An 18,314-nucleotide genomic window follows, 5' to 3' on the forward strand; every position below is an offset into this window, starting at 1 on the left:
TTTTGTGGGCTGAGTGGTTGGATGTTCGTTTTGACCCAGACACAACCACCCAGCTGCCAGCACCTTCTGAAAAGGAAGGCGAGGTGCTTGTTCTTCTCTGGCTTAATAACAGTCTGCAGGAACTGTTGTCTTTTATATGCCTGCTTAGCTCATTGTGAAGGCCCAATAAATATTAATTGATGGACAAGAAGCTCTGGGGTTTGGCTCCAGCCAGATCCAAGTACTGTTTTTTGAGGAAGTTTATAAGAGCAGGGGAATGTAGGGTGTTGTGTTGTGAGTCTGGAGACTCTCCGGACCCCCTCCCGCCTTCTCCCATTCCCAAAGCCTGGGAGAAGTGGGTGGGGACAGGAGGGAAGCGCCTAATTATATTCGTGGGTTCTGTAATAATTACACTTTCAGGTTCCCACTGGTGGTGGGTTTTAAAGAAGCTTTGAGTAATTTCAATTTTGAAATGCTTTGTTTTCCTGGGCTTTGTTTCACCCATCCCTTGTTCATCATCCTTGATCTTTCCCTGGTGCCCTCCAGGGGGAATTATCTGGAGATCAGCAGATATTATGTTACCTTGTTGGCCCCCCCGCCCCCCCCCCCCCCACCCGCCGATGGACTTAGTATCCGCACACAACAAAACCGAGATCTGGAGAGACAGACTTGCCAGTGGTTTCCCCACAGGACTCAAATACCCTGAATCAAGCCCATGTTTCTCTGTCTGTTCAAGTCCCTTCCCTGGTCCGACCTGATGGGGTACTAAAATAGTGGTTCTCACAGTCTTGCCCCCAGCAGCCTCAGCAACACCTGGGAACTTGCTAGAAAGGCAAATCCACGGGTCCCACCCCAGAACTCCCAGAAACTCTAGGGTGGGGCCCAGCAATCTGTGTTTTAACAAGCCCTCCAGGGGATTCTGATGCATGGAAATGTTTGGAAATCACTGCTCTAGATTCTAGAGTCTAGAACAATGATTCCCAGGCCAGGCGACCGTGTTCTAATAATCAGCTGCCCCGTTGCCACCCCAGACCTACTATACGAGAATCCCCAAGAGTGCAGACCAAGCATCAGATTATTGTTTAGATCTTTTAAGGAGTTCTAATGATGCAACGTCATGGCTGAGAGCCACTGCACCACAGTAACACCCTTTGCATTGGACAGATGTCAGGGCTATTCCCAGGAGCAAAACACTACAGAGGAGGTAGTGGTCAGAACAAAGGTGTGGGCCTTCCAGATCCTGCCCAAGAATATAACCGGCCCATGGCACCCCAGTGCCTGACTGTAGCCAGCAAGGCCTCCCCTGTGATTCAGGGACCTTGTGTGGGATGGCTCCATGCCACGGTTTCATGAGGAACTGAAATGATTCTTGTGACATCTCAATCTGGGGAGAGAAGCCTGTTTGAATCTGTAGCTCCATGGAGCAAAAGCCTGGAAGAAAGAGAGGGAAGGAGAGAGACAGAGAGAAAGACAAGAGGTCAGGGGTCAGAACCTCAGCCCAGTGTCTGCTGATATTCAGGCCTGGGTGCCGCTTCTCCTGGTCTTCCTCATCAGGCAGGCTAGGGGTTGTCCTCCAGGACAACCAGTGCAACAGACTCACCGGGAGCTCTAATAAAGACTCGGAGGCGCAGGCCCATGGAAGTAAGAAAGGGCCCAGGCCTTTGCATTTTTATCATGTTCTCCAGGGATTTCCATATCCACCAAGACTGAACAATCACTGCTGGAGGCCACTTGTTTGGTAAAGAGCCAGATAGTTAACATTTGAGTCTTTGCAGACCATGTGGTCTCTGTTGCAACTATTCAAGTCTGCCGCTGTAGCAAGAAAGCTGCCATAGACAATATGCAAGTGAATGAGTGTAAGTGTGTTTCATAAAACTTTATTTATAAAATCATGTATTGGGCCATTTGGCTCATAGGCCATAGTCACTAACCTGCTCTAGGCAATAGATCTTGATGCTGACTGCACAATAGAATCACTATAAGAGGTTTGTTTTTGATTTTGTATTTGTTTTCGCTCTCCTTCTCCCTCCCTCTCCATAACACATGAGAAAATGAGGCTTAAGGAGGTGAAATCACTTGCCTTCAAATCATGCAGTTGATAAGTTACACGAGAATGTTTGTCCCCAGACTCCTGCTGTGGCAGGCAGCCTTGAGAATGGCTACCAGCGATCCCCGTCACCTGGCATGCACACCCTCTGGAACTCTCTCCCCTTGAGGGTGAGCTGGACCCAGCCACTCACCTCTAACCAGTAGAATACAGCAAAAGTTGATGGGTGTCACAGATGAAGGGATAAGCAAAAGGTGGTCTATCCATGCAAAGGAATATTACCCAGCCTTAAAAAAGAAGGCAATTCTGGGGTAGCCCCGGTGGCTCAGCAGTTTAGTGCTGCCTTCAGCCCAGGGCCTGATCCTGGAGACCTGGGATCAGGTCCCATGTCGGGCTCCCTGCATGGAGCCTGCTTCTCCCTCTCTCTCTCTGTGTGTCTCTCATGAATAAATAAATAAAATCCTTAAAAAAAAAAAAAAGAAGAAGGCAATTCTGACACCTGCTTCAACTTGGAGGAACCTGGAGGGCATAATGAACAGTGAAATCAGCCAGTCACAAGGAAAAGTACTGAATTCCACTCACATAGGGCAGCTAATGTCAAATTGATAGAGACAGAAAGTAGGAAGGTAGTGGCCAGGAGTGAGGTGTGTGTGTCAAGGGGAAATGAGGATTATGGTTTAATGCACAGGGAGTTTCAGTGGAGGAAAATTAACAACTTCTGGAGGTGGATGGTGGTGATGGTTACACAATATTATAAATGTATTTAATCCTACTGAGCTGTAGATTAAAAAAGGGTTTACATGGTCAATTTTATGTTATGTGTATTTTACATTAAAAAAAATTAGAGGGGGTGCCTGGGTGGTGCAGTTGAATGAGTATCTGACTTTGGTTTCAACTCAGGTCATGATCTCAAGGTTGTAAGATCGAGCCCCACATCAGGTTCTGTGCTTAGTAGGGGACCTGCTTGAGATTCTCTCTCCCTCACCCTCTGCCCCTCCTCCTGCTCACTCACATAAACTCTCTCACTCTCAGATGAATAAATACATCTTTTTTAAAAAAATTAGTAAAAAAAAAAAGGATGGTGTTTCACTCTCAAGATTAAGCTACAAAACCCCCTGAGATTTCCATCTGGCTTGCTCTCTGATTCTGTCTGTATTAATCAGGGTTTGCTAGAGAAACAACCAACAGGATGGATGGATAGATGATAGAGAGGTGATAGATGGATAGATTTTAAGGAATTAGTTTGTGCAATTGCCGAGGCTCATTGAGTCCAAAATCTGACGGAGGAGGTCAACAGGCTGGAGCCTCAGGGAAGAGGTGAAGTTCAAATCTAAAGCCCGTCTGCTACCAGACTTTTTCCTTTCTCCAGAGCAGGTCACTCCTTGCTCTGTTAAGGCCTTCACATAATTGGATGAGGCCCAGCCGCAACACAGAATGTAACTTGCTTGACTCCAAATCCACCCCTTTAAATGTTAATCTCATCCAATAAGCACCTTCATGAAAAATTCCAGATAAATGTTTAACCGAATATCTGGGTGCCATGGTCCAGCCAGGGTGATGGGTCAAACTAACCATCACACGTGCCCTCCCTCGTTGGAAGGGAAACCGATTGCTAGGTTGTGAGCATGTTCTGGAAAGGCCCACACGACAAGGAATTGAAGGAGGCTTCAGGCTAACAGCTGGCGTGGACCCGAGGCCCTCCGTCTAGTAGCCCTGCGTTCCTAGCAGAGGGGATTAGAAGCAGGTTCGAACCCCCACTCCCTGAGTCAAGGCTGGAGACGAATCCACTCTGTGAGACTCTGGGCACCCATCTGAGCTGAGCCCAGATTCCTGACCCACCGGAAACTGGGTGAGATGATAAGTGTTTTGTTGTTCGAAGCCGCTGAGTGTTCGGATCATTTGTTATACAGCAACAGATAGCTAATACATTTGCTGTGCTGCTGAGGCTGGTTCTGAGATTTCCCCCCAATGTTTCATCTTAAACATGGGTGTGTGTACTGGGTCCCCAGGACGGAGAGTGATTTGTGACCTTTCTGACATTCAAATGGATTGACTCCGTGATACTTCTCATGCTGTCCCTCCCCAGCTCCATCCTTACCGTGGACAGTTTTAATCCAGTTCCCGGCTGGGGCAACTGAGTTTGGAGTGGCCTGTCCAGAGCCGTGGAACAGGCACTGTGGTCCCAGTACTGGGGCTCGCACGTAGAGCCCCTCAGCCCCCTGGATTGACCATTCCCACGTCATAAGCACGGCCTTCCTTCAGTCAGGGCCCTTCGGCGAGGAGGACATGGTATTGAAGCGGAGCCTTACTGCATCTGGGGAAGGAATTCATTCTGCTGAGCGCTCAGTGGTGGGGCCCTGGCGGTAGGCAGTCCATCCATGTTAATAAATGTCTCACCTAGCAGACAGCTTCAATAAGGTGAACCGCCAAGGGGAGGTCATGCTTGTCAGTTCAGTTTTACGAAGACATGGAGGGCCCGTCTGATGAGGCTCTGGAATTTAGCTGTTGTCCTGAAGGAAAGACAGACTGGCAGCTTCTTCCCAAAGACCTGGCCCCCTCCCTTCCCAGACACGCTCTTGCTCTGTTTCCACTCTTAAAGTCTAGAGACGGCTGGAGTCACGTTGCCCTGCGTGTGCGTCTCTGCCACACACGTGTGTGCTATTAGGTATAAAGTGTGTGGAGCCGTTCTATTTTTGAAAATGCTGCCCTAACACCTATCTCATTCGTTGTCTCAGTAGACGAACTGCAGGCCTTACTCCCCCACTTTACAGGTGGGTATAACGGAGTCACAGAAGTTACCTGCTTCCCTCAGGTTACACTGTCCCGGAGGAGACGTCTTGTTGGACGTGGTGTCCCTTTGCATCACCTTCAAAGAAAATCATGGGGCTCAGGGGCTCCCTAGGGTTTCTCAGGGCTTCAGATTTTCATGAAAGGAAGTAAGCAGCAGAATTCCCTAAGCTTGTAGCATGTGGAGAATGGAAGGAAAAGCAGATAATCCGAGGGACTGTAAGAATCGTTTGGATCAATAGGAACGCCTGGGTGGCTCAGTGGTTGAGTGTCTGCCTTCGGCTCATGGCATGATCCTGGGGTCCCGGGATTGAGTCCCACATCGGGGTCCCCTCGGGGAGCCTGCTGCTCCCTCTGTCTGTGTCTCTGCCTCTCTTTCTGTGTCTCTCATGAATAAATCAATAAAATCTTAAAAAAAAATCATTTGGATCTGGCCCCTCATTTGACAAATGAAGAGACAGGGATGTGCGTGGGAAAGTGAGTCAGGCAGGTCAAGACTGAACTGTGGCCCTGAACCCCAACCGGGGCCACAGCACCGTCCTTCCTTCCGACACAGATACAGATGGAGAGGTTCCAATGGCCCTGAAGGATCTGCATAAGCACCTGTGACTTCCCATCCCCTCCTCCCCCCATATCTAATCCCCTGAAACTCTCTGGCTCCTGGTCAGCTTTGTCTGGTCCTGTTGGGATTCCCTCCTCCCCTGGATTGTCGGATCCAACACCTACCAGTCAGGTCTCCTCTTCTGCCCCTGGCCCTCCTCCCCTCTGTTCAGTTTGTCGGCCCATGAGTAATGGTGCCTCTCCTTGAAAGAGGAAAAAGATTGATGGCAGAGGAAAAGAGCAGTGAAGAGTCCCCCTGCCTCCCCAGCTCCAGCAGGAAATGTGCCTGTTGTGTGTGGGTTTATGAAATAGCCACGTCTCCCCCTTCCAGAGAGAGCCGGGCAGAGACTCGCCCGCCCGCAGTCACGTTTCCTCTCTGCAGCCAGGTCCAGGGAAAGATTCTCCAGGGTGGGTGTGCAAATAGGACCACCAATGGGGAGCAGAGGCCACTTTTTCAGACAGGGATATGCAGACACCCTCTAGTCTTCCAGTCCAGCCTGAATTCTGAGAGCGCTTCAGTGGGATTCAGGGGCCTTTTTTTTTTGTTCTCAATTACAGGTCAAATCCTGTTCCAAGAAAATGGAAGATTTCTGCACTGTGAGAACATCTCTCTGAGCTTTTTCCATATGTGAGAACCACCACCTAAAGATAGTGTTGCCAAATAAGACACAGGACCCCCAGGTAAATCTGAATTCCAGATATACCCCCCACACACACACACACACAAAATAGTGTAAGTATATCCCAAATCCAACATAGGGGTATACTCATACTAAAAAATTGCATCCTTTTTGTCCCTGTTGCTAAATCTGACAGCTCTACCTGAAGAGCCATATGGCTTGTCTCTCTCTGGTCTATGTTCTAAAGGATGAGTTTAAAGGTGCTTTGGGTCAACAGAATTCCCTAAGGTCAGGACCTTGGGCATCCTTATTTGATTTCCTCCCTCACTATGTCCCCTGGGGCTCAATTCCTCCTGCCCGTCCAGAGAAAGCCCTTAGGCAGCTAGCAGAGTCAGGTTGATGGCATTGAGTGGAGGAGGCAAAAGAGACACAGGCAGTGATTCTCACCCTTGGATGATCTTGCCCCCAGGGAGCATGTGGCAATGCCCAGAGATACTTCCTGGTTGTCACAACTGGGTGGGGGATGCTGCTGGCATCTCGTAGTTGAAAGCCAGGGATGCTGCTGAGCAACCCCCAGTGCACGGACACACAAGATCACACACACTTGCACACACACCAGTGATCTGGCCCCAAATGTAAATAGTGCAGCAGTTGAGAAACTCCAGAGTGAGGAAGAAAACTGGTTTTAAAATAAAGGGCCTAAAAATAAATAAATAAATAAATAAATAAATAAATAAATAAATAAAATAATAAAATAAAATAAAATAAAATAAAATAAAATAAAATAAAATAATAAAATAAAATAAAGGGCCTGGGGCGCCTGGGTGGCTCAGTTGGTTGAGCATCAGACTCTTGGATTTGGCTGAGGTCACGATCTTGGGGTTGTGAGATCGAGCCCCTCATTGGGCTTCATGCTCAGTGGGAATCTGCTTGAGATTCTCTGCCTCTCCCTCTGCTCACGCATGCACACGTCTTTTCCCTCTCAAATAAATAAATAGAATCTTTTTTAAAAATACAGTACAATAAAGGGCTTGTGGCAGCTCTATGCTCAATGTGGGGCTTGAACTCACAACCCTGAGATTGGGAGTTGCATGATCTACTTAAAAAATAAAAAATAATAATAATAATAAATGAAGGGCTTGAGAGTTGAATACAAACCTTCAGCAGACACCCTCTATGTCCTCTGGCCCCGGGGTGCCATCATCAAGGATTGGAGAGCTAGCCCGGGACCAGCGGGCCCGGGCCCGCCCCACCTCCCCTCAGACCTCAGGACTGCAGGATCCTGCTCCTGACTTCCCCTTCAAGGCTACTCTGGGTTAATTTTAACCATCTTTCAGCAGAGAACAATGTTGGGGGCTGGGCAGTCTACACGATGTGGGCCGAGCCCTCTTCTCTGGCTTTCTGCTCTTCCGGGCCACCACGTCTCTGACACGAGCCATTTATGGCTCTGCATGATTCCTGCAACCCCTTGCCAATGTGCCATGGAAGGTTCTTTGTGCCTGCGTGGAGGCTGAAGGTGAGAAGTCCTCTTGCTTGCTGCCCCAGGAAAGTTGGAAAGCCCTGAGGCAACAAACATCAGGCCAGCCTTGGTCCCAGACCCACCTCTCCTCCTCACTCCCCAGTGCCCCGCACCAGAGTCCCCAGGCAGGACACTGCCAGGGTCAGGATTTATTCTGGTCTGGACGTTACCCCAGCAAAGAAGAAACTCTCACCTTCAGGAAATGCAATCAATTCTCAATAACTTCTAGTTCAGGGAGGTTTCCAAGGTCAGCTCTCCTACGTGCCTGTTCGCCCTCATTTCATTCTTGGGTAGCCCTCTGCAGAGGTGACCAAGAGCTGAGCCCTCACACCCAGCAGCTCCCTAGCCTGCAGGATGGAAATATGAAAACTGCCCCCTCTGATTCCCTAAGGGCTCTCCTCCACGGAGTCTGGGTGAGTGAAATCCAGTTCTTTCCTTAGAATGCAAAAAAAAAAAAAAAAAAAAAAAAAAAAAAACCAACAAACCCCACACAACAACAACACCAAAACAAACAAACAAACAAAAAAACCCCAAAACCAGCAACAACAACCAAAAAACCCCAAACCCAAAATAAAACAAAGGCAGAGACAAAAATAAGCAACCCAAGAAGCAGAGGACTCTGCCTTTTAGGTAAAATCCTATGCTATATAACCTTGACCTTGTTTTTGGAACTTGCAGAATTAAGGAAAGGGTCGCATCCTACCAGTTAGATTTCCCACAGCCTCCTACTGCTTCACCTATCACCGGAGAAACAAAATACTTTATTTTATGTGACTTGTGACTTGCCCCTCTACCAAGCAAATGAACTAGCGGCGGGCCTGTTGGAGTTTAGTCATGAAACTCAACTCAGAGCAGCCCGCACCCCTCCCTCGCCTGACCCTTTCTCCGTCTACCCCTCTCTTTGCCCCCTGCAATCCCCCCCCCCACTCCGCCCTCGCCAAAAGATTTATAGAGCAGAGTGGCTTGAGAACAAATGAGCAGACATTAGGCTGATGTGTTCTGCATACTAATGACAAGATACTGCTTCTGTACCTAGGGGCAAAGCCAGGTCAGACCAGTTTAACCATAAACTTTATTTATGGGCCTATAACCTTGCAGCTGCAGTAGCTCTGCCCAACCTTGGGACCGAGATCTGTCTCTCTCTCTCTCTCCAGATTCATACAGATCTCTTCAAACAAATCTGAGGGCTGGGGGAGAGAGTGCTGGTCTCTCTTCCTGAATGATCTCCTAGGCAGATCCAAGAAGAAGTTTAAGCCAAAGGGAAACATTGTGAGTCAGACAAGAAAATCGTGGCAGTAAGAGTAGTAGCAACCACAGCGATACTAATACTTCTCATAAAATCATGATTCCTCCCAAGAGCTTCTGGAGGAAGAATCTACTCGATTACTTCTGAGTGTTTCACAAGTTACTGTTTAGAGTGACTCATCTTGGATCTTGAATCAAGGGACGAATCGCTTGCTTTAGGATGGCTCAAGACCCTTCCTTCCTGCAGGGAATCTTCTGAGTCTGACTGCCTCTCATGCATCAGCAGTCTGGTGCCCCCAGTCCAGAAGGCATGAAGCTCTCAGTTCAGTGACTGCTCCCAGTCCCTCCCTCCATCTTCACCAGACCCCTCCTCACTCGGATTCCTTGTTCTGACCATGTTGGCCCAAGTTCTGTAGTTACACCCACATCAGTGCAGCAGAAGAAAGTAGCCAGGGTCATAGGTTTAGTGCCCACTGAAATGGAGTTGATCTTGCTTGGTGTCCGTGCACGGACTTAGCTCCAGGATAGAGAAGGTGCGGAGAGTCTCAGTCATTCAGTAAAGATGTATGGGTCACCAACTATGTGCCAGGCACTGTGCTTGGTGTCAGGGATACTGCAGTGCACAAGATGTAATAAGCCCTTCCCTGCATTGAGCCCAGTGGACGGAGGGGAGCCCACTCCCATTGCGGAGAACACATTTCAGAGCGTTTGCTGGCTCTGTCCAGTTTCTGACTTGTTATCTGTACCACATGTCTGTCCTTTGGATTGCAAGACAAGTGGCATTAGATGAGTGGTTGGATGGCAGCCTCAGGGTCCTGGGGGCTTGGGTCATAATCACTGCCTGTCCTCAGAACGGTTAATCCATTTCATCTTCCTGCACTCCAGCCTGCCTTTCAGAAAGCATCCATGACATCTTGAGTAAAGAGCGACAAGAGTTTGTGAATACCTGTGGCCTTCAACAAAAGCTCAGGAAACCCTCGGTCACCCTTCAACCTTGTTGCTTTTCTCTGGTACTGGGAATTTGCCTGTCAGTTCTGATTCCTCTGAGGTGGGAGGTTGGATGAGGCCATTCCTTGAGATTTACTCACAGCAAAATATTCCCCTCTGGGGAAGGACCCTGGCCAACCTGTGATGAGACGCCAAAAGCTGCTCTGTCAATACAAGCTCCTGTTCCGTACGGCTTGGGTGCTTAGCTACTGCTTAGTGTTGAAGGAAGGTATGGAAAGATTGTCCATTGGTTCTTTTAGGGAGTCTACTTCAATTTCTATCTTCTACTTCCTTGTTTACCCCCTGGAAGTGGTAGGTCTCTTTTTGGTTTGGAAGACACTGAAGGGCCACAGGGGTGTGGGAGGATGAGAACAGAGTAGCTGGTTTCTGTGTTCCTTGGGGATGGGTGAGGCAGTGGGTTGGGGGCACAGAGCTTTGAAGTTGAACCAGATTCACTTGCCTTGTGTTAAGAGATCCATGGAAGGGACGCCCAGGTGGTTCAGTGGTTGAGCATCTGCCTTCAGCTCAGGGCATGATTCCAGGTTCTGGGGATCAAGTTCTTCATCAGGCTCCCTGCATGGAGCCTGCTTCTCATTCTACCTATGTCTCTGCCTCTCTCTGCTTGTCTCTCATAAATAAATAAATAAAATCTTTTAAAAAGAGAATGGGATCCATGGAAAATGCCTTGGCCATTGCATGGCAAGTTGTTTGCTGAGCCTATATGCTTTTTCATGCTGGGGGTAACAAAGCAGCTAGGCTGAGACAACAAGAGTTTGTAGATGCTCCATAGGTGAAAGCTGGACTAAATCAGCTCTGGTTCTTGGACTGGGAGCTACCTCATTTTGCTAGTCACTGGAGAAGAAATTACCAAGCCCTTCTAGGAGAGGCCGTTTAGTTTTGAAGCTCCAGGAGAGGAGAAGGAGACCCTCATCATTGCATGCTCAGCACACAGGGAACTGTGGATTTCACACGAATGAAGAGAAAAGATTAGCATATTGAAGATCTGGGGACCTGAGGGTGGTGGAGGGAACTGTAGGTAGGCTAGTGGACAGGCCTTGCCTTACAAGCTGTAACCTTGGACAAATCATGTCACTTACCTGAACCTCAATATAGAAAGATTTGAGATGGGTACAATAATAATTCCTGTACTAGGTACCTTGAAGGTAGGAAATGTATTTGTAAGGTCTATGTAAACTATAAAGTATAATAAAAATGCTAGAGTTTTGTCTGGTTTTTGTTTTTTTGATGTTTAGATGATTAACTGGACAGTGTAAATCAGGTACTGTTGAGGATTTGTTGTATAAATGAATGCACAAATGACTGGAGAGTTTGAGTTCCCTGCAGCTGAATCATACTGAGTCAATGCCCACATATATATATATGTGCTTATGATCACTTGTCTAAATGTGCTTTTTAATAAATTCATTGACTCTCCTGGTGATGGTATGTGCACATGCGTGCTAGACTCCCAAGGAGAACATGAGCTCCTGTGGGCAGGAAATAGGTTTCTCCCTTTGCTGATGTTCATTCAGTGCCTGCTACAGAGGGCTGTGTGCTCAGCTGGAAGTGACTCCCTTACCTGACCAATTAATTGATTAACAAACTACAAGTAGAGGGGCTCCTGGGTGGCTCAGTTGGTTAAGCATCTGCCTTCAGCTCAAGTTATGATCCAGGGGTCCTGGGATCGAGCCCCCATCAGGCTCCCTGCTCAGCAGGGAGTCTGCTTCTTCTTCTCCCTCTGCCACTTCTCTCACTTGTGCTAAATAAATAAAATATTTTAAAAAACACACAAGAAAAACAAACTAGGAGTAAGGATGGACTTTCATGGACATAGACATATGTTTGCTGGTTTCTTTATGTCTATGACATGCCTTTGAGATCCCTGGAGTTGGCATCTAGAGATACTAACTGTAGGATAGCAGGGAGCTCTAAGCATATTGTGCTCTTTGCTGGTACTTGCACTGAATGTGGCTGAATGGTAACATGTGGATCAAGATTCCTTTATACCTCCTCCCCCAGTTAGTTTTGTCTCTACTACTTCAACATGAAGAGATCTTGAAAGAGTCACTTTGCTCTCTGATTCTTAGTTTGCTGATCTTTAATATTAGATCGCTAAGGGCTGGCTACTTTGTAGCTATTGTATGGTTTGGAAATAATATGTGTAAAGACCCTATCATGAATGCCTGGAGTATGATAATACATAATAGACATTTTTCTCCCTACTGCTTTGGTACTGGTACAGACTCAATTTAAGACTGCATTTGCTGGGATGCCTGAGTGGCTCAGTAGTTGAGCATCTGCCTTGGACTCAGGGCTTGATCCCGGGGTCTTGGCATCAAGTCCCACATCAGGCTCCCCACAGGGAGCCTGCTTCTCCCTCTGCCTATGTCTCTGCCTCTCTCTGTGTGTCCCTCATGAATAAATAAATAAAATCTTTTAAAAAAGGAGACTGCATTTGTTAAGGGTAGAAACCAGTGTTCATGTTATCTGTTTGCTTCCCTGGGAGACAAAGGGTCATTCTTTTAATATATATATCTGCTGCTAGCTACATCGTTCGTGCATCTGTTCCATTTATCCCAGTTTCATAGCTCCTGAGATGCTATTTCTGCACTTCAGCAGAGCCCAGAGAATTTTTTTGTCACATGTCATTCATTTCTTACTTCATTCATCCATCAAACATTTATTAAGAATCTCTCATGTTTCATGTGCTATCATGGGCACTAAGATACTGGTAGGCCAACAGCACTGAGTTCAGAACATAAGCAAACTCATATATAACCTACTTCTAAACTCAACTCACAAAACTTTGATAATAAAGAAGGTTTCTATTGGTCCTCTGTTCACTGCCTGAAAGGGAGAATTTTTAACCCATTGCTGAGGTTCAAGATGCCCTTATTCCTTTTTGGATGATGTCTTCTTCCCCAAAGCCAACAAAAAGAAAGATAATTGAGAGCAGGGTTGATAGAAAGATGCTCAGCAACTCTGCATCAGGGATCAGAAAACTTGTTCTGGAATGGGCGAGATAGTAAGTTTAGGCTTTGTGAGTTATAGTTTCTGTTGCAGCTACTCAAGTCTGACATTATAGCATAAAAGCAACCATAGACAATACATAAATGAATAGCATGACTATGGACCAAAGGAATGTTATTTATAAAAACAACAGGAAAACAAAACAAAACAAAACAAAACCACTGGTGGGGAAAAAAAATCAAAGATTTAAATAAATGGAGAGATATACCATATTCATGGACTAGAAATCTCAATATTGTTATCAATTCTTCCTAACTTGATCTGTAGATTCACCACCATTCCAATCAAAATCTAGCAAAGTATTTTGTAGATATTAATAAACTGATTCTAAAGTTTATATGAAAAAACAAAGGATCTCAATTAGGCAACAGTATTCTGACAAAGAAAGGCACAGTTGGAGGATTCATACTATCAAATTTAGAAGGTTTACCAAAAGGCTAGTCATCAAGCCAGTGTGGTATTAGCGGAAGAATAGATTAAATCAATGGAACAGAATACAGAGCTGAGAAAAGGACTCCTAGAAATATAGTCAATTGATCTTTGACAAGGGAGCAAAGGCAATTCAGTGGAGAAAGGATAGTCTTTTCAACAAATGGTGCTAGAACAGTAGACACCCTTATACAAAACAGAAGAACCTAAACACAGGTCTTGCACCTTACACAAAAATTAACTCTTGAAGAAAACATAGGAGAAAATCTTCATGACTTTGGGTTTGGTGATAAGTTCTTAGATAAAACATTAACACCGCAGTGCATGGAAGCAAGGAATTGTTGTCAGACTTTATTAAAATTGAGAACTTCTGCTATGCAAAAGACCTCATTAAGAGAATAAAATGATAAGCTATAGACTAGAAGAAAATACTTGCAAAACACTCATCTAATAAAAGACTTGTATAAAGATATACAAAGAACTCTTATAACTCAACGATAAGAGGAATGCCTGGGTGTTAGAGTCAGTTAAGTAGCTGACTTTTGGTTTCAGCTCAGGTCGTGATCTCAGGGTTGTGAGATCAAGCCCTGTGTTGGGCCCTGCACTCAGTGTGGAATCTGCTTAAGATTCCTTCTTTCCTTCTCTCTCTGCCCCTCCCCTAGTCATGCCCTCTCTCTCTCTCTAAAATAAATGAATAAATCTTTAAAAAAAAACCTCAAAAATATGAAAATAACCCAATTAATGAGTAAAAGATATGAACAGAACTTCACCAGAGAAGGCATTTGGATGGCAACTCAGCACATGAAAAGATACTCAATGTATCATCAAAGAATGATAAAACAACATGAATGAAAGAATGAATTAAAACAACAATTTTTTTCTTCATATCTATTAACATAACTAAAATCCAAAACCTGACTATACCAACTTTTGGCAAGGATGCAGATCAGCAGGGACTCTCATTTGTTCCTGGTGGGATTGCAAAATGATACCGCCTCTTTGGAAGACAATTTGGTGGTTTCCGATGAAACTAAATATCGTCTTACCCTACAATTCAGCTATCACACTTCCAGGCACTTACCCAACTTGTCTGGAAACTTATGCCCACACAGAAATCTGCCTATGCATAGCAATTTTATTCATAATTGCCCCAAACTGGAAACAACTTAGACGTCCTTTATAGGTAAATGGATAAATAAACTGTAGTATATTCATAAAATGGAATATTATTCAGCAATAAAAAAGAAATGAGCCATCAAAGGACATGGATAAATCAAATGCATATTGTTAAGTGAAAGAAGACAGTCTGAAAAAGCTACAAAGTGTAAGATTACAATGATATGGCATTCTGGAAAAGACAAAACTATAGAGATGATAAATAGATGAGTGCTTCCCAGCAGTTCAGATGGGACGGATAGTTGAAGAGGTGGAACGTGGGGAATTTTTTAGGGTGCTGAAATTGTTCTGTTTGATACTGTAATGATGGGTATAAGAACCAAACAATTATCAGAACCCATGGAACTTTATAGCACAGAAAGTAGACTATACAAATTTTTAAAAATCACTCAAGCATTTGGAGGAATCCCCAGGTGGAATGTAGCATGCAACAAAAGAATTTAAATTTTTTTTTAAATTTTTAATTATGTAAGCACATAAATGAATGAAGTTGGGGAACAAGTGCTGATCTAATTAACTTTGAAATGAGTGGAGTTTGCAAGACTATGGGCATATGAGTTAAGCCATTATGCACGTATGCCAGAATTGGACAATTAAGTGGATGGATGGAGAATGGTGGGATCTGGCTTTTTATTGTTGGAAAGGGATATTATAAATAAATAAGTAAGGAGAGGAGGCGAGAAGTATCCATGGGGTAATGCATTAACGACATCAGTATGAACGCATAGTTAGCTTCACATAGACACAGATAATTACACATAGAGATATGTGTAGATACATGTGTAGGCACAGGTGGGTATACATACATATGTCTCCTTGTTCTGTCAGCTGAGAGAATCGAAAAGTCACGACTCCTCAGAAGCAATGAGTACACCTAGTGCCCATGATCTTCTATAGTGAAAACAAACAAACAAACAAACAAAACAACCCAAGGATCTTTGGAGAAATGGCTAATTCTTCGGGAACAGGAAATATACAAAATGACCCTGGAATATCCTATAGTGCAAGAATGTGAGAAAATGTTCAAAAAACAAAGCAACAACAACAACAACACAAACACCCTGCAATGATGGGAGTATGTTAAAAGGATACAGAAACTAACTGAAAGCTGGTTGAGCAAGAAAATTTTTTTTTGTATATTTTTTTATTGGAGTTTGATTTGCCAACATATAGCATAACACCCAGTGCTCATCCTGTCTAGTGCCCCCCTCAGTGCCCATCACCCAGTCACCCCATCCCCCCACCCCCTCCCTTTCCACTACCCCTTGTTCGTTTCCCAGAGTTAGGAGTCTCTCATTGAGCAAGAAAATTAAATTATATATATATGTGTGTGTGTATATATGACACTAAGAAGCAATTGAATGAAAAAATGGATAGGTAAATCTCCAAAGAACTGGAGAAAATTCCAAACAACTTATGTAGCTATTGCATCTGAGGTGTGGGCTGTGCATGATGACTTTCTTCCAAGGAGTACAGTATAGACAGGGAGCAGAAAAACAGTAACTTCTTGGTGGACAAACCTGGCAAAACCTGCCTCAGTCAGGTGATCCAGATGAACATCAACAGTGATAAATCTTGTGGATTGCATGTGCCCTGGAAATGATCTGATGAGAATGGCATTTTACGTCTGTGCGCTGCCTCTCCAAAACACATTATCCCAGTCTAATCATGAAAAGTAAAAAAATCAGACAGACCCCAACTGAGGGACATCCAGCAAAATGCTGGACCTGTGTTCCTTAAAACTGTCAAGGTCACTGGGGCGCCAGGGTGGCTCAGTTGGTTAAGCATTGACTCTTGATCTAAGCTGAGTCTTGATCTCAGAGTCATGAGATGGAGTCCTGCATTGCATTCCACCCTGGGCATGGAGCCTACTTTGAAACAAACAAACAACAAACAAACAAACAAACAAAACTGATAAGGTCAAAACCAGAGAAAGTTCATCTGAGAAATTATCACAGCCAAGAGGAGTCTAAGGAGACATGATGACTATACGTATAATGTGAGATCCTAGACAGGATCCTGGACCACAAAAAGCTCTTTAGGGGAAACTGAGGAGATTTGAAGTTGGCCTTAAGTTGATAATAATGTTCAGTAGTTGGTAATAATAGGGGAATAACTGGGTGTAGGACATACAAGGAATTTCTGAGCCATTTTCTCAATAATTTTGAAAGTCAAAAATCATTCCCAAATAAAAATTGGCTGAAAAAATAAATAAATAAATAAATAAATAAATAAATAAATAAATACGGGGAGCAGGCTGGGTTTTGTCTACAGGTTGTAATTTGCTGACTCCTGCCCTGGAAAAAAGTCTTCGAATCTGAGGACTCATTAGAATCACCAGAGTGACTATTTAAGAATTTTATTTAAAAAAAAAAAGTAATTTAGATAGTTCAGTTATTAAGAAAGTATAAAAAGTCTCTAGTCAGCATTTTCATGATTTACGTATTCTTCCCATCTTCCTTTATGCAGAGACAGACATGAAAGTATGTTTTTGACTTTTTCCCCTTCCTATCATAGCTACTCTGTTTCTTTTTTTCTTTATATGTTTCCCTGAGATCTTTCAAATCAGTGCAATCAGAGAGATCTTTCTCATCCCTTTTCACGAATGCATAGTATTCCAGGTTGATAATAGACTAAACGTTATTTAACGTACCTCTTCTAGATAAACATTTGGCTTGTCTCCAATCTTGACTATTACAAATTGTGTGGGTGTGAATAGTCTTGTATGGATGAAAGCGTAAGCTTGTGGAGGGATATTTTGGATGCCTGCACCCCACTTCAAATAAATCAGAAATTCTGGGGGCAGGTCCTGGCCATCCTCATTTTGACAAACTCTTCGGGTAGCCCTAATGTGTACCCTAGAATGAGCAGCTTTGTGGCTGATCAATCACACCGAGCAAAGTAAGAGAGCAGTAGGGGCACTTTCAGCGGGGTTTTCCAAGTGGGACAATGGTTCTCAAGCCTGGGTACACATCAGAATCACTGAGGAGCTATTTAAAAATATGCCCATACAAGGCTCAACCCAGAACGAAAGTGAATCATAACCAATGAGGGTAGAGTCCCAGCACAACTTTGTAAAGCTTCCTCTGTCTTTTTTTTTTTTTTTTTAGATTTTATTTATTTTTTATTTGACAGAGAGAGAGAGAGAGAGCCAGAGAGCATAGGTAGGGGGAGCGGTAGGCAGAGGGAGAGGGAGAAGCAGACTTCCCACTGAGCAGAGAGCCCCATCTGGGACTCTGTCCCAGAACCTGGGCCCATGACCTGAGCCCAAGGCGGATGCTTCGCCGACTGAGCCACCCAGGCGCCCCTTCCTCTGCGATTCCAGTGCATGGTCAGAGTTAAACCCACCCACCACTCAGGGGGAGAAATGCACCTTGTCAAGAGGGAGGAGTTCCATTCATTCAGACCTGTACCTGTGCTTCTTGCTGAACTCTGCTGCTCCCTTTCTGTCTCCATTCCCCTCCCGGCCTCGTGTCTCAGAAAGTAATGTGGAGGTAGATCTAGAACAGAGGATGAGTGGTGCGTCACGGTGAGTGCCCCCCGCCCCCTTGCAAGGACGGGGTGGTGGGCTCGTCCAGCCCACAGGTAGCATGACCATGAAGGGGACGCCCGCTGCCGGAGAGCCCGCATCACTGCCCATCCGTGAGCTTCCAGATTAATATTTTGCCAGCCCTTGATGAACTTCTGTTTCCTTCCGGCAGCCTCTCTTTCCCATCAGCAGAACTATGTGGTGAGTGATGAGGACATTGGAGCACAAACAGAAACTTCTCTTTCCTCATCTTTACTCGATTTCAGTGAGTTGGCTTGAAATCCAAGACATGACATACTTTGGGCATTGCTTCCCCGTTGTGTCATGGGGAAGGACGGATTTCGAAAGAGAAACAAAGACATACCC

General features: G+C 45.0%; 2 long non-coding RNA genes across 3 annotated transcripts; both read right to left on the minus strand.

Annotated features, from left to right (window-relative positions):
- Positions 1-619: 619 nt before the first annotated feature.
- On the minus strand, positions 620-6,348 carry LOC102156400. Its single transcript, XR_005364235.1, has 4 exons — positions 4,826-6,348; positions 4,424-4,536; positions 4,125-4,340; positions 620-1,410 (listed from the first exon to the last, which is right to left on the minus strand). It is a non-coding gene; the product is annotated as an uncharacterized LOC102156400 (long non-coding RNA).
- Positions 6,349-8,605: 2,257 nt separating this feature from the next.
- Positions 8,606-18,019, minus strand: LOC119873234. 2 transcript variants are annotated; one of them, XR_005364233.1, is made up of 2 exons: positions 17,833-18,019; positions 8,606-10,740 (listed from the first exon to the last, which is right to left on the minus strand). It is a non-coding gene; the product is annotated as an uncharacterized LOC119873234 (long non-coding RNA). The 2 variants fall into 2 exon arrangements; XR_005364234.1 differs by having other exon boundaries at positions 17,793-18,019.
- Positions 18,020-18,314: the final 295 nt, after the last annotated feature.

This window comes from Canis lupus, chromosome 9 (genome assembly GCF_011100685.1).
Source record: "Canis lupus familiaris isolate Mischka breed German Shepherd chromosome 9, alternate assembly UU_Cfam_GSD_1.0, whole genome shotgun sequence".
Taxonomy (NCBI): Eukaryota; Metazoa; Chordata; class Mammalia; order Carnivora; family Canidae; genus Canis; species Canis lupus.